The sequence below is a fragment of the Chiloscyllium plagiosum genome, unplaced genomic scaffold (genome assembly GCF_037043375.1).
Source record: "Chiloscyllium plagiosum isolate Xiang-an unplaced genomic scaffold, Cpla_swu_hap1 HiC_scaffold_16, whole genome shotgun sequence".
In the NCBI taxonomy this organism is placed as follows: domain Eukaryota; kingdom Metazoa; phylum Chordata; class Chondrichthyes; order Orectolobiformes; family Hemiscylliidae; genus Chiloscyllium; species Chiloscyllium plagiosum.
In genome coordinates this window covers 45,565,092-45,580,627 of record NW_028270154.1, presented here as the reverse complement: position 1 = coordinate 45,580,627, position 15,536 = coordinate 45,565,092, and the positions used below count along the sequence as shown (strand labels likewise).

General features: G+C 40.2%; 1 protein-coding gene across 3 annotated transcripts in view; it reads right to left on the bottom strand.

Annotated features, from left to right (window-relative positions):
• The window catches only part of LOC122556662 (pro-neuregulin-2, membrane-bound isoform-like), a 691,404-nt gene that overhangs the window by 99,519 nt on the left and 576,349 nt on the right, over positions 1 to 15,536 (bottom strand). The gene's annotated exons all lie outside the window — the stretch shown is intronic.

The window sequence follows — 15,536 nt, the reverse complement described above, 5'->3', positions numbered from 1 at the left end:
TTACCACAAGATAAAATATTGTAGTTCCCTTTGCTGAGAACACTGCTTGCTCTTACTTGATATGCACAACTCACAAGAAATCCCTGGCATCTGCAGATGAACAAGGTCTCTGAACACCTCAGCTGTCAGTTGTATTAAAATCTAATCAGTTACACAGGCAAGTGTATCCTCCAATCAAAAGCTACTTGCAATCGAAATACTCCAGTCAAAGCGGCACAACAGCTACATACATTCTTTAAACAGCATACCATCATAATAGGGTAGAAGGAAAACCATCCAATATATCTTCTAGATGAGCAAGGATGAGCAATCGATTAGGCTAGTAGAAAGAGTCGCATATGGAGAGCTGCTGGTAAACTGACAAGGCAGCACATGACACTGCTCTGGGGAATAACAATCACAGTGTGTTTCTCCATGAGGAATACCAAACATAATTTATGCACATGCTGATCAGATTTCAGTCAATTACTATGAACAAAGAAATACAAGAGTCTTAGAATAAAATGTATCACAGTTCCTGGGTTATGGGAAAATCTACAGGTATTTGATCATTAATACAGCTATTACTTTTGCTTCTAATCCAAAGACAATACAGCTCAGATCCCATGTGCGATTTTCTATTTGCACTATTGCCCACAGGCAGCCATCAATCCACCAGGCTCCAATACAACCTTCCAGTCCGTAAAACTGTGTAACTAGCCTGCTGTGGATATGTGGGGGTGGGGTGGGGGAGGATTTTACCTCGGTTGCAGCAGCTGTTAGCTGATGTCTATTATGATGAATATGTTCCAGAAGACCACCACTGCAAAGTAATTGGTGTGAAGTTTGCCATGGAGCCCCAGTGAAGCCCAGAGAAAGTGCAGTTTATCAGGCTGAATCCAGTAATGCAACAGCTCATTCATCAGCTCCCTCAAATAATTATGTAATATTAAAGGTTGAGGACAAGCAAATGACATATCAAAATAGCTGCTTCAACACAATAATTTGCAATAATTGTATGGCTCCTTTGGTAAGGATATAGAAAATAAATATCAAAACACTAAGGATACAAAATTTTACAACAAATGCTCGGCCGACTAACATAGCAGTAATGAGAAATAATACTGCATTGAGTTCTCTTTCAATAACCTGTTTGAAGATCGTTCAACAAATTTCCCCAGTGTAGGGGAGTTCAAAACTAGAGGCTTCAAGTGAGAGGGGAAAGATTTAAAAGGGACTGAGGGGCATCTTTTTTCACACAGAGGGTGGGGGAGTGTCTGAAATGAGCTGCCAGAGGTGGTGGTGGAGGCTGGTACAATTACAATAGTTAAAACGTATCTGGATGGGTGTAAGAGGAGGAAAGGTTTAGAGGGGTATGCATCAAACACTGGCAAATGGGACTAGATTAATTTAGGATATCTGGTCAGCACGGATGTGTTGGACCAAAGGGTCTGTTTCCATGCAGTACATCTCTATGACTCTATGAATCTAAATATTGTATTAATGTGGGACATGGTTTTGGCTTCTACCATAGTTGACTGAATTTTAAGATTCAATTTATATATTTTGAAGGAGTAAAAGTATTTACATTTGTCTTGAAGGTATTATAAGAGTGAACTTTAACTATACCAATCAGAAGACATGTGGTAAAGGATTGGCTATTCTTACATATCTCATCCAATTGTTTGGGATTTAGAGAATCTTACATTGATTCATGCAGTTTTTGAGCGAATTAAAATGTAATTCTACATGTACAAATTTACGCCATAAACTTGTGTGTGTGTGTGTGCGTGCATATGGGTATGTGTGCGCGGGGACGGGGTGGTATGATGATCTGTGAGAGAGTGCGTGCATGTATATATGCATGAGTTTAGTGTAAAGGGGTACAAGTCTGTGAGAGGGTGCATGTGTGAGCATGGGAGTGTATGTGTGAGCGTATGAGAGAGAGCTTTTGTATGACAGAGGGTCTGCGTGACTGTAGGAGTGTGAGTGTGTGTGTGTGTGTGTGTGAGAGTGTGTGTGAGTGAGTGAGTGAGTGAGTGAGTGAGTGAGTGAGTGTGTGTGTGTGTGTGTGTGTGTGTGTGTGTGTGTGTGTGTGATAGTGGTGTCACCTGTAGTGTGACATGAACCCAAGGTCTGGTTGAGGCCATCGCCATGGATACCAAATTTGGCTATCAGCCTCTGCTCGGCGACTTTGCGTTGTTGCGTGTCCCGAAGTCATTCTTGGAGGATGATCACCTGAAGGTCTGAGGTCGAATGTGCCGGATGCTGAAGTGTTCTCTGACTGGGAGGGAACACTCCTGTCTGTTGATGATTGTGCAGTGTCCTTTCATCTGTTGCAGTAGCCTCTGCTTGGTCTCACCAATGTACCATGCCTCAGGACATCCTTGCTTGCAGTGTATGAGATAGACAACGTTGGCTGAGTCGCATGAGTACCTGCCAGGTACATGGTGGGAGGTGTCCCCATGTGTAATGGTGGTATCTATGTCGACATTCTGACACGTCTTGCAGCGTCTACCATGACAAGGTTGTATGATGTTGTCTTGAAGGCCGGACAGTTTGCTGTTTGAGGTTTGGTGGTTGTTTAAAAGGCAAGGAATGGAGGTGTGGGGAAGGTCCTGGCAAGGTGCTCATCCTCATTGATAATGTGTTACAAACTGCGAAGAACATGGTGTAGTTTTTCGGCTCCTGGGAAGTCCTGGACAATGAAGGGTACCCTGTCAGTTGCAGCTTTTGTCTGTCTCCTGAGGAGGTCATTACGATTTCTTGCTGTGGCACGTCAGAACTGGCGGCTGATGAGTTGAGTTGAGTATCACACCCCGTTCTTATGAGGGCATCCTTGAGTACTTCCAAGTGCCCATCATGTTCCTCCTCATCTGAACAAATCCTGTGTATGCAGAGGGCTTGTCCATAGGGGATTCTGTAATGTAAGATACTGTAAATCCCTTTTTTAGATTAGAATCAATTTGAACATTGGGGCACAGACACCCTCACACAGGGCACCTCACACCTTTAATGCATTATCTGGGCCATCGTGGCACCTATTGTTACAGTTCACTTGAGAATGTAACTTTAACTTCTGGGATTTACATATGAAAGAACTGAAACCAACATGTCAATTCTGAAAAATGAGAGACTTAACAAACAATCTGATATGTAACTTCAATTACGTCACACTGTAAACTTTTGCTATAAATTCTGTGTCCTACAATCTCAAACTCCACAACCACCTGATGAAGGAGCAGCGCTCCGAAAGCTAATGCTTCTAAATAAACCTGTTAGTTAAAAATCACACAACACCAGGTAATAATCTATGTCCACCCCGTCCAACACCAGCACCTCCAAATCATTCATTACCATGTATCTTATGCTGTTGTTGAAGGTAAATTTCACTGCCTATGGATGGGATATGGTAGATGGATGTACAGAATTATGGATTGAATGGAATCTTTTGTGGACCCCTATATTAGGTGTTCATTAAATCAAACTGTTATTCATGTACAAAATAGGCCTACAGAATTTAAAGTAGAAGTTATTCTGCTATAACGCGTGTTTCGTCAACGTGAATTCGCTGTAATGCGATTGTTGAATTGGGGATTCCGTTTCTAAAATATGAACTGTTAAAATGTGTGTTGGCTGTAATGCGATCACATCACCAACACTTTGAATGCTGTTTCTAAAGTGCGATTTTTCTATAACATGGGATTGCACAAGAATGCAACCGTTGTATTGTAGAAGAACTGACTGTACTGTAGGGCCAAGCAAAGAAAGAAAAGACTGGATAAAATAATCAATATTGATAGAAATTGGAAGGTATAAGCAAAATGTCATTCAATCCACCAAGTCTTCTCTCCACAAACTATATACCAATCTGTCCCACTGAAAACTCAACCCAATTCATTTATTCTGTCAAAGAAAACACCAGAAATAATTATTCAAGAGCAAACATCAGTACAATTTCTCCCTGATCCTCATTAGTAAGGATCACTCTTTTTCTGTATTTTGGCAAATAAAAACTTTATGTTAATGACAATTTTTTTATAACACTAATGAACTGAAGAAGCTACAGTTCCAAGCTACTAATTCAGTCACACAACATAAACATACAGTCTGACCGGCTGCTGTGCATAGACAATTTATCCATGATCTCAGGAGAGCACGAACCCTTGTATTCCATAAAGTACATCATCATGTGAGACTATTCTATTAAATTCTAATCTAGTTTTAAACAGATATTTATCCAACTCCCTTCAAAGGGATTAATTAACCTAATGTTAACTGCTTTTCTGGGCAACTTCTGCATAATCATTTTGGTAAAAAACAAGTTCTCTCATCTCTAACATTGCTGATCTTATGTTTATATCCACTGGTTATACATGGGCATAAATATGCCACATAAATATTCCAACAAGGCATTAATTTTACTTCAGTTGATTCTTGCTAAGTGTTGCCATGACAGTTAAAGTGAAATCCATGTTCTTGTCAATATCAACCATTGTTGTCAGCTAATTAATTTTAATGTCTTGATACACAGCCATCAGCTTTATAAAGAATGTTTGAACAAATTGTCATTTTTCACACAATAATAGCTCCAGTAAAACACAAAGAATGAGTGTGTGAAACATAATGCTCCAATGCAATGCCACAATGAAAATGAAGACATTTTAATTAAATAAGCTCCTAGAGTGACTAAAGCATTGGGACTGCCCCATTTAATTATCATCCATTTTTCACATTTGGCTGCCATTTCCTAATCTTTGTGTAAGGCAGACCCTTTTTGTTTTATCAATAATGAGACATTTTGCTTATATTAATTAAAATTTCCTCAGAAGTTGTCAGAGAAGTAACATTGCAAAGAATATGTAAATTATATGCTTCAGCAATCTGTGAAGGTGAATTGGTCTTAATGATGGCACAAAATGGACCATTGCAAATTGGAAACCCATTTTAAACACTGCTCAATTTTGTTTTCCATTAACTTTACTGGGAAAAAAATAATCAGAGAGGTTGTTAATGAGGCTAGTGATACGTTATAATCTGCTTTGTGCAATCACAGAACAACAAGTTTACCTCGTCTTTGAAAACAAATGACTTGCTTTTCCACACTGTCAGGTAACCATCAAGGGAGAGATTTATACATTTCTCAATTGTTATCTTGCAGACTTCAGTTATTTGGTCTCAGATTCTGTCTAAAGGTTACTAACACAATTTCTCAGTTCGAATATCCTATTACTCATTGCAAACAAATTGGCTCAGTACAAAAGAGTTCATTCCACAGTAAACCTGTTAAGTTATCTCATTTTACAAATTACATGCTCCTGCATTTCTGACACTTGCGGATTTAGGGAAAAAAAAAATCAAATACTCAGACATATGTTTTCAATGAAAGCACTCTTGACATTCAGGCACTGATCTTGCAAACTGAGTAATTTACTTTAGTTACATTTGCTAAGGTTCTTCTGCTCATATGCTTGTAACTGACACTAATACAAAAGAAACGGCTAGCTTTTACATAGCAGTGAGGTACAAAATAACTTCAGCCAAAACCCTCTGTTCAAAATGTTCGTATCTCATCCCTAATCAATCAGATTCACAGCAAAGTGAGACAATCCCAAGCAAACTTATTATTTCACAACTGTTTTCTAGAATATTGAAGGTCGTCTCAGCTGTACAATTATTTCTACTCCTAATCTTAACATTTTACCAACTAAAATAGTACAGATTAGCTACAATTTTGAAAATGTCCAATTTCATGTTTTACAGCATCCCTTTACATACAGTAAACTCCAAGTACTCATTTCTTTTCTTTATTCAGAGGATATGGACTTGGCTGACTGGGCAAGCATTTATTGTCCATCCCTAATTGCTGCGAGCAAGTGGTGGGGGTGTGCTGCCTTCTTGAACTTCTGAAGTCTACCTGCTGTAGGCAGATCCATAATGCTGTAAGGGAAGGAGCTCCAGTACATTGACACAGCAACAGTGAAGGAATGGCAATATAGTTCCAAGTCAGGATAATGGGTGGCTTGGAGGCGAATTTGCCAGCAGTGGTGTTCCCATATATCTGCTGCCCTTGTCCTTCTAGATGGTAGTGATCATGGTTTGGAAGGTACTATTAATAGGGTCTTTCATTTCTGCAGTGCATCTTTAGATGGTACATGCTGCTGCTGTGTGTTGGTCGTAGAGGGGAGTGAAAATTTGAGGATGTGCCAATCAGCTGTGCTGCTTTGTCCTGGATGGTGTCAAACTCCTTGAGTGTTCTTGAAGCTGCACTCATCCAGGCAAAAGGAGAATTCCATCAGATTTCTGACTTGTGTCTTGCGCTCAATCTTTAGGGAGTCAGGTGGTGAGATACTGGTTACAGGATTCCTAGCCTTTGACCGAGGATGTATAGTATATGCTGTCAGCTGTAAATTAGGAACTGGTCACAGAGATTTTAAATGTGTACAGTTTACTATGTTTATAACATGGCATCTTAAGTAGCACATGGTCCAGTCTAACACTGGGAGCTGGAATTCTGTCTCAGATACCCAACATTTTCAGAACTTCTTTTTTGCGTACAGAAAAACTGGTTCTATTTAATTATGTTTCTTAATATTGTCTTTCTGCAGATCTGAACAGACATTTTTGGTCTTGAGAAACTGGTAGTGAGTCATCTTTTTGAAAATAGCTCCCTGGCTGGCTAGGCCAGTTGACAGCACTGTTGTGAGACAATCACGTTACTGCTGGCTGGAGTGTTCGGGTCATAGAGGAGAGATTATAGAGCCTGATGACCTTGGGGCGGGACTGTCTATGATGGGTTCAGAGGTTTGTGAAAGGAGGTTCCCTCAACCCTGCTGACACCAGCCTGTACACCTAAAGCTGGAAGACATCCTGCATGGCCTGGACCACTCCCCCACAAGGTATAATGTTAGTATGGGTGGGATGAGGCCCTTAAATGGCTATTAATTTATCACTTATGGTCTTCTGTAGTAACATTGTCTGATGATCTGCTGCCTTCACTTCTGCCCCCATAAAATTTCAGACAGCTCCCTCACTGAATTTTACATGCCCTCCTACCTACAAACATGTGTGAAATGTAAAATTCAGAACCATTAGGTATAGGTAGTACATTTGCAGATTCACCAAAATTGGAGGCGTAGTGGACAGTGAATAATGTTACCTCAGAGCACTGCTGCCTCACAGCGCCAGAGACCCGGGTTCAATTCCCACCTCAGGCGACTGACTGTGTGGAGTTTGCACATTCTCCCAGTGTCTGCGTGGGTTTCCTGCGGGTGCTCCGGTTTCCTCCCACAGTCCAAAAATGTGCAGGTTAGGTGAATTGGCCATGCTAAAATTGCCCGTAGTGTTAGGTGAAGGGGTAAATGTAGGGGAATGGGTCTGGGTGGGTTGCGCTTTGGCGAGTCGGTGTGGACTTGTTGGGCCGAAGGGCCTGTTTCCACATTAAGTAATCTAATCTAATCTAACAGGACTTTGATCAGATGGGCCAATGGGCTGAGGAGTGGCAGATAGAGTTTAAATTCAATAAATGTGAAGTGCTGCATTTTGGTAGGGCAAATCAGGACAGGACTTATACACTTATTGGGGAATGTTGTCGAACAAAGAGGCATTGGGGTGCAGGTTCATGGTTCCTTGAAAGCGGTGTCAAAGGAAGACAGGGTAGTGAAGAAGGTGTTTGGTATGCTTGCCTTTATTAGTCAGTGCATTGAGTATAGAGGTTTGAAGGACATGTTGTGGCTGCACAGGACATTGGTTAGGTCACTTTTTGAATATTCCATGCAATTCTGGTCTCCTTCCTATTGGAAAGATGTTGTGGAACTTGAAACAGTTCAGAAAAGATTTACAAGGATGTTGCCAAGGTTGGAGGATCTGAGCTCTAGGGAGAGGCTGAATAGGATGGGGCTGTTTTCCCTGGAGGCTGCAAGTTGACCTTAGAGGTTTATAAGATCATGAAGGACATGGACAGAGGTCTTTTCCCCAGGGTAAGAGAGTTCAAAACTAGAGGGCATAGGTTTAAGGTGAGACAAGAAAGATTTAGAAGAGTCCTAAGGGGTAATGTTTTCACACATAAGGTGGTGTGTGTATAGAATAAGCTTACAGAAGCTGGTATAAATATAACATTTAAAAGGCATCTGGATGGGTATATAAATAAGAAGAATTTAGAGGGATGTGGGCTAAACTTTAGCAAACGGGATGAGATTAATTTAGGATACCTGGTTGGCATGGACGAGTTAGAGTGAAGGATCTGCTTCTGTGCTGTGCAACCCTATAACATCATCAACTTATTGCACATACTTCGGGTTACTTGTCCAGTGACACAATGTGTTGTTGTATGTGCATCATTAGATCTTGGTGGATTTGATAGGAAAAAAATGAACCACACATCCTTAGTACTCCTGTTTAGACTTTAAATTGGAGCAGCACCAAACCAGCTTTCAGAGTATGTTGAAGGACAATGTAATTGTTTGTTTTCCTCAGTGATAGCATTCTTCCGGCTCAAAAATACCACTTCTATCAACCCACAAAAAAGCTTTGGTCATGTAGGAATCCCTTCTAAATTGTTAACATTTCTAAAAATATAATGTGGCCTTGAATGATGTGGATTTTCATGAATTACTTCAGGTCGCAGGTTTTGCCATCATGCAATGTAGATTTGACAATCTAACATTGTTCTTGTCATGATGACTGCACATGACAGAGAAAAATGGACAAAGAGAGAATAATAGGTAACAAATAGTTTTTTAATCACAGGTTACTATCTGTAAATATATTGACTGAGATTTACCTCACAACATTTGGCACAATGACAATTCAAGAAACAAGCACTTATACATTTTTCAGTTCAGGTCTAACTAACAATGTAAGTTAACATAATTACAGTTAGCAATTTTATGGGGTTGAGAGATTTAAACAATGCAACTTAACATTGACTTCCTTCCTGCCAACTGAGTGATTATAGTTTTTTTAAGCATTAACACCTCAGTGAATAAACTGGACATCTCATTCGATAAGTTAGTAATCAATGTTATCATTTTTAAATATTAAAGCTCAGAACAATTACACTTCCTGCCTAAAACAGCTGCATTATAATTTATATATAGTACAATTATAATAATTTAGTTCTGTGCATTACAATGGACTGGTTAACCACTACTTGGAACAGCAGCTATCTTTTGCATCATTACTTTTCTTGGCCTACTCAACAATAAGCCTAACAATCTAACAATTTAGCACAATTAGGGCATGCAGTGATAATAAACTATGTACCGTACAATTGTCACATTGCCCCCTAAAGGATGATCCCGTAAATGTCATTTAAAAATCATAAAAATAATGTTCCATTGGCTAAAATGATTGCTAAATTTGAGTGATAAACATTCATTTATACATTCCTCAAAAAAAGACTAAGTTTTAAAAATTGAGCTATTTGTCACAAAACTTTGTTTATTCAATTACCAAATGTTTCCTGCTATGACCACTTAAAGATCTAATCTACCATTGTTTGAAACTACTGATGTTGTCAGTGAACACTAGTAAAACGTCTAAAGATGTTGCTCATAACAGATCAGATCTGTAACCAGTACAAAGTGATCATGTTAATTTCAGACTGTAAACTTTCCATTTTAACATTTCAAAGATAAACAGAATTAACCCAGTTTTGGCAGCAGCTACTTACTGTAGAAAGAATTATTGCCTTAGCAAAATTTATGGCACCAAATAGAGATTTAAAATGCACTTCTTTATGGTTTGGTCACTACACTATGAACCCACTGACTTTGTGTGAAGTGAAAAAAAGAAACTGCTGTCATAAGAAAGGTCTTGTGGAATTATTTCATTCTTCTTTGATGCAACGTAATACAGTATCCTTTCTACCATGCTTAAAAATGTTGAGGGAAGACAGTTCAGTAATCTGCTTGAATAAATACATCACTGATAAAATGACCTCTGTCCAGAATGCTAACTTAAATCTGAGCACTGTATGTTGAGAACATTCCTTTCAGATTATTACATGAATGTTTAATTTAACTACTAGAGCTGTGGGTTATGGATCATAGGCACATTTATTTAAATCATTTTCCTTATGCATTTAAGATTCCTTAATACACTGCTGTACATCAGTACTACACATTACTGGGAGAACAGCAATATTATCTTTCAAAGAGTCATTGGACTTGAAATGTTAACACTATTTCTCTCTTCAAAGATGCTGCTAGACATGCCGAGTTTTGACAGTACTTTGTTTTTAGAACAGCAATTGTATCCTCTTTGTTCCTAATATTTACACCAGTACAGAAGAACACTGCAATTAGTCAAGTCCTTTTTCCCTGATATTTTATATAATTATATTTGGATCTCATAATTGCCAGTGGAAAATCTGATGTTGGAAATCACCTGACTCAACTCAAATAGAAGACTTTAAACATGAAAAGAAACCAGCAATTTGAAATGTTCCTGCAAAAGCAAAAGCCACAATAATCCATAAGATCTATTATACAGGCCCAGAGGGGCCCCAATTGTAAGTGAAGTGAATTGTTATATAATAATCTAATGAATATCAACTCTATATCTGACAAAAACGCCTTGCAGTGAGATTACTGTCAAGGCATTGTGCATTCTATCATAGCAGCTACTGAGCTACAAACATGGCCTGGTAGGTCTTTGGCAGACATCTACTTCATAAAATGACGATTTGTACATTAGTGGTCAAATTTGTATTGAGCATCACCTGATGTGGTGCGGGAGCCCCCCCCACAGCAGTCTCTGACAGATTTGCTACAGAAGTAAACAGTGGGTTGAGCAGCTGCATGATTTGCTGATCTCTGTTTTCTCTAGGCCCTGTCCTCAGTTGTCTAAGTTTTCATTTCTCGTTATTCACTCATGGATGTGGATGTAACAGGTTGGGACAGAATTTATTGCCCTTGTCAAAGTAGTGATGAGCTGCCAACCTGAACTGCAGCAGTCCATATGCTGTAGTTAGACCCTCAATGCTGTTAGGGAGAGAATTCCAGGAAACAGAACCAGCACAGAAGGAACATCAATATATTGCCTTATATTTGCTCTCCTTGTCTAGCTAGATGGAAATAGTCATGGGTTTGGAAGGTGCTATCGAAGAAGCTTTGATGATTTTCTATACTACATCTTGTAGATGGTACACATTGCTGCCACTGAGCATTTGTGGTGAAGGAAGTGGATGTTGTGGATGTGATGCGAATCAAGCGGACTGCTTTATCTTGAAAGATGTCAAGCTTCTTGAGTGTTGTTGGAACTGCCTCCATCCAGGGAAGTGAGGAGTATTCCATCACACTCCTGATTTGTGCCTTGCAAATGACAAACAGGCTTTGGAGAGTCAGGAGGTGAGTTACTCGCTGCAAGATACCTAACCTTTGACCTGCTCTTGTAGTCACTGTATTTATATAACCAGTCCACTTCAGTCAATGACAACACCCAGAAGATGTATAGTGGGGTTTCAGTGATGGTAACGTCACTGAATGTTAAGATACCATGGTTAGACTGTCACTTAATGGAGATGGTCCATTGTTGGCATTTGTATGGTGTGAATGTTACTTACCAATTATGAATATGTCTGGATATTGTCGGGGTCTTGCTACATTTGAATACAGACTGTTTCAGTAACTGAAGAGTCATGAATGGTGCTGAACAATATGCAATCATCAGTGAACATCACTCCATCCGTACCTCTGGCCTTATGATGGAGGGAAGGTCATTAATGAAGTTGATAAAGGTGATTAGCCTAGGACACTATCCTAAGGAACACCTGCAGAGATGTCCTGGAGCTGAGATGACAACTACAACCATCTTCCTATGTACTAGGTACACCTCCAACCAGTGGAGTTTTCTCCCTACTTCACTTTGATTCCAGTTTTGCTAGATCTCTTCGATGTTACACTTAGTGAAATGCCACCTTGATGTCAAGGGCAATCACTCTCACTTCACTTGTGGAATTCAGCTCTTTTGTCCATGTTTGAAAAAAAATATGTAATGAGTTCAGGAGCTGTGTAGTCCTTGCAGAATTCAAACTGGGCATCACTGAGCAAGTTATTGCTGAACAGGTGCTGCTTGATAGCATCGTTGATGATGATATGTAGACTCATGTATGTAGTGGGATGGGAACTAAAAATAAATACTCTTCAGGGCATATGAGTCACTTGGTTAACAAGCCATTGCAAATACAAGTGCACATTCATAAACGTGTTATTAGTTAAGAACCAAGCAACATAGATCACGTAACCTTAGCATCGTTCCATTTTAGAACCCTGTATAAGGGAATGTCACTCTTCCCTAATAGCCAGCCTATAGCTTAGCCATGCTAACCATAGTATTGCACTGTGTCCCCTTGTCAAAGCAAGGGTGGTTGTGGCCCTCCCGTGATAACCATTTTCCTCCAATTCACTATTCACATCTCCCACTTGCTTCTCATAAATTTGTGATGTCAAGAAAAAAATTCAAAGCACAAGCGAGAGAAGACCAAGTCTTTGTCAAAGAAAACAAAAGTCAGAGTGCACCAGTCATGATGTGAGGACAATATGGTTCCTCTACGAATGTACTTTCTTTTTTCAACCATTCAATACTTACCATTGAATTGAGTGTTTTTAACCCTGGTTTGATAGCAATGCAAATATCAGGAACTCAGGAACTATTCTTTTGAAGTCAGGTCTGATACATGTTTTACGCTGGAAGAAAATGTGAAAGGTTCATGGAAAGTTAGGGAGGAAATTGCAGGGGTCTGCAGGGGTCCTTTCAAAAATATTTGCATCATTGGGTAAAGTGCTGAATGAGTGGAAGAATGGCTAATGTGCCTTTTTTTAAAAAGGCCTGTAAGAAGCAGCAGCCTGGGAACTGTAGACCTGTGAATCGGACTCCGGTGGTGGGTTAGTTGTTGACAGTTATTCTGAAAGATAGGATTTATATGCATTTAGAGAGGCAAGGAATGATTAGGGATATTCAGCATGGTCTTGTGTGAGAGAAATCAAACCTCACAAACTTGATTGAGTTTTTTGAGAAAGTAACCAAGAAGACAGATGAGGGAAGAGTGGGAGACACTTTTAACTTGCACTTTAGTAAAGCCTTTGACAAGGTTCCACTTGGTAGACTAATTAATAAAGTTAGATTACATGGGATTCAGGATTAGCTTGCTAGTTGAATACAAAATTGGTTTAATGGCAGGAGACACAGAGTGTAATCGTGGGGGTTGTTTTTCTGATTAGAGGCATGTGACCAGTGGTGTTCTACAGAGATCAGTACTGGGATCACTTTTGTTCGTCATTTATACTAGCGATTTAGATGAGAATACAGAAAGCATAGTTAGTAAGTTTGTGAATAACACCAAGAGTGCTGGAATAGTGGACAGGGAAGAAGGTTATCTAAAATTACAAAGAGATCTTAATCAATTGGGTCAATAGGCTGAAGAGTGGCAGATGGCGGATAATTTCGATAAATGCAAGGCATTGCAATGCCTTGGGTAGTGTTGTAGAACAGAGAGACGTTGGGGTTCAGGTACATAATTCTTTGAAATTTGCATTACATATAGATAGGCTGGTTAAGAAGGTGTTTAGCACGCTTGCCATCATTGCTCAGACTTTTGTGTTCAGGAGTTGGAACGTGATGTTGAGGTTGTACAGGACATTGATGAGATCTCTTCTGGAATACTGTGTCCAGTTCTAGTTGCCCGGTTAAAGGAAGGATATTATTACGCAGCAGAGGGTTCAGGAAAGACTTACCAGGATGGTAATGGAAGGTTTGAATTATGGAAAGAGGCTGGATAGACTGGAACTTGTTTCACTGGAGCTGAGGAGTTTGAGGGGGCGACCTTATAGATGTTTATAAAATCATGAGTGGCATAGGTAAGGTGAATGGCAGATGTCTTTTCACAGGGCTGGAGGATTTCAAGATGGGAGGCATACCTTTAAGGTGAGACGAGAAAGATTTTAAAAGGACATGAGGGGCATTTTTTTTTAAAACAGAGAGAGTGCTTTGTGTGTGGAATGAACTTCCAGAGGAAATGGTGGATGTGGGTACAGTTACGACGTTTAAAAGACATTTAGATAAAGTACGTGAATTTAAAAAATGGTTGGAGGGATATAGGCCAAGCACAGCCAGGTGGGACAAATTTAGTTTGGGAATATGGTTGGTATGGACTGGTTGGACCAAGGGGTCTGTTTCTGTGCTGTATGACTCTATGACATCATTAGTGGCATCCCTTCACAATTATTTTCCCCTGTACATCCCAGGACAGTGCCTCCATTCCCCACAACTGACTTCCCAAATTTCCCTACTACAAAAATGCTCCCACGATTCTCCTGCTCCTCGGATGCTGCCTGACCTGCTGTGCTTTTCCAGCCCCACACTCTCTATTTGGATCTCCAGCATCTGCAGTCCTCACTTTCTCCTCCCTGATAACTCCCTCAACTTTCATTGAGCTGATCCCCAAAGACTGAACGTGGCTCATCTGCCTGACAGACTTGGACAGACTGCCCCAACTGATGGGTGAGCAGGCCCCTGACTGATCTCTGCGTAGCTCTCTAACATGCTAATCAGTACTTTTCAGACTGATCACACTGGATTCGTGGAATTGACTGAAGCCCATCTCCCAATACTGTAGAGGCAGGGATCCCCTGACCTTGAAAATTCCAAACTGCTGACGGATTGTGTCCAAGCTCCTGGATTGGTGCTGCCCTTGACCTACTGTTCCAGGATCCCCAAACCAAAGTCTTCCTGCATTGGCCAGACTGAGGACTACTCCCCATCGGCTTTAAATTGTGTCCATTTGGTTGAAGCATGTGTAACAGGTTTGTCACATAAGTTGCTGACACATGCTGCAGGTGTGCGATTGATGTAGCTGCCTGGTTTTGTGTCTGTGCTAAAGAGCAACACAAGGAAGAAGTACTGTAAACCTTCAAGCTCTTGAGGGACAGTATGTGATTGAAAAAATGAAGTGGCAAAGGACCCTGGAAATAATTGTGCAGAAGCAGGAAGAAACACCATTGCAAGTGAATCTCTTGCCATGACTGGTTAAGTAATAGTGTTACTTGGCAAGGACAATCTTAATCAGCTTGAAAATGGAAATGAGATTGTTGAAGTAGGACGGTGTGGCCAATCATGTCAAAGATGCAGAGGATGAGAAAGATGTGAATTAACAGTGAAGCAGAATCAGAGCTACAGACAATGTCATTGGTGACTCTGAATCAGGACCATATCAGTTGTGTGGCACGGGTGGGAACCTGATTGGAAATACACAAACATGACGTTATGGGAAATCAGTGTATGAATTTGCATTACAACAATATGGTCAAAGGCTTGGGAAAAGGAGGGGACTGAGAGCAACCAATTTAAAAGGCTGGGGATAGTACTCAAGAAGAGAAAACTGAAGACAGTAACAGTGATCCTGATGGCCAGGAAAGGATGCTGAGTGTTGTCAAATACAGCCAAAATAGAGTTAACAGAGTAAATACATCTCAACCCTTGATGACATGAGGAGGAACAGAACAGAAACGTAGGGAAGTGGATATTTAGGGGAGTTTGAGCTTTGTGGGGAAGGGGCA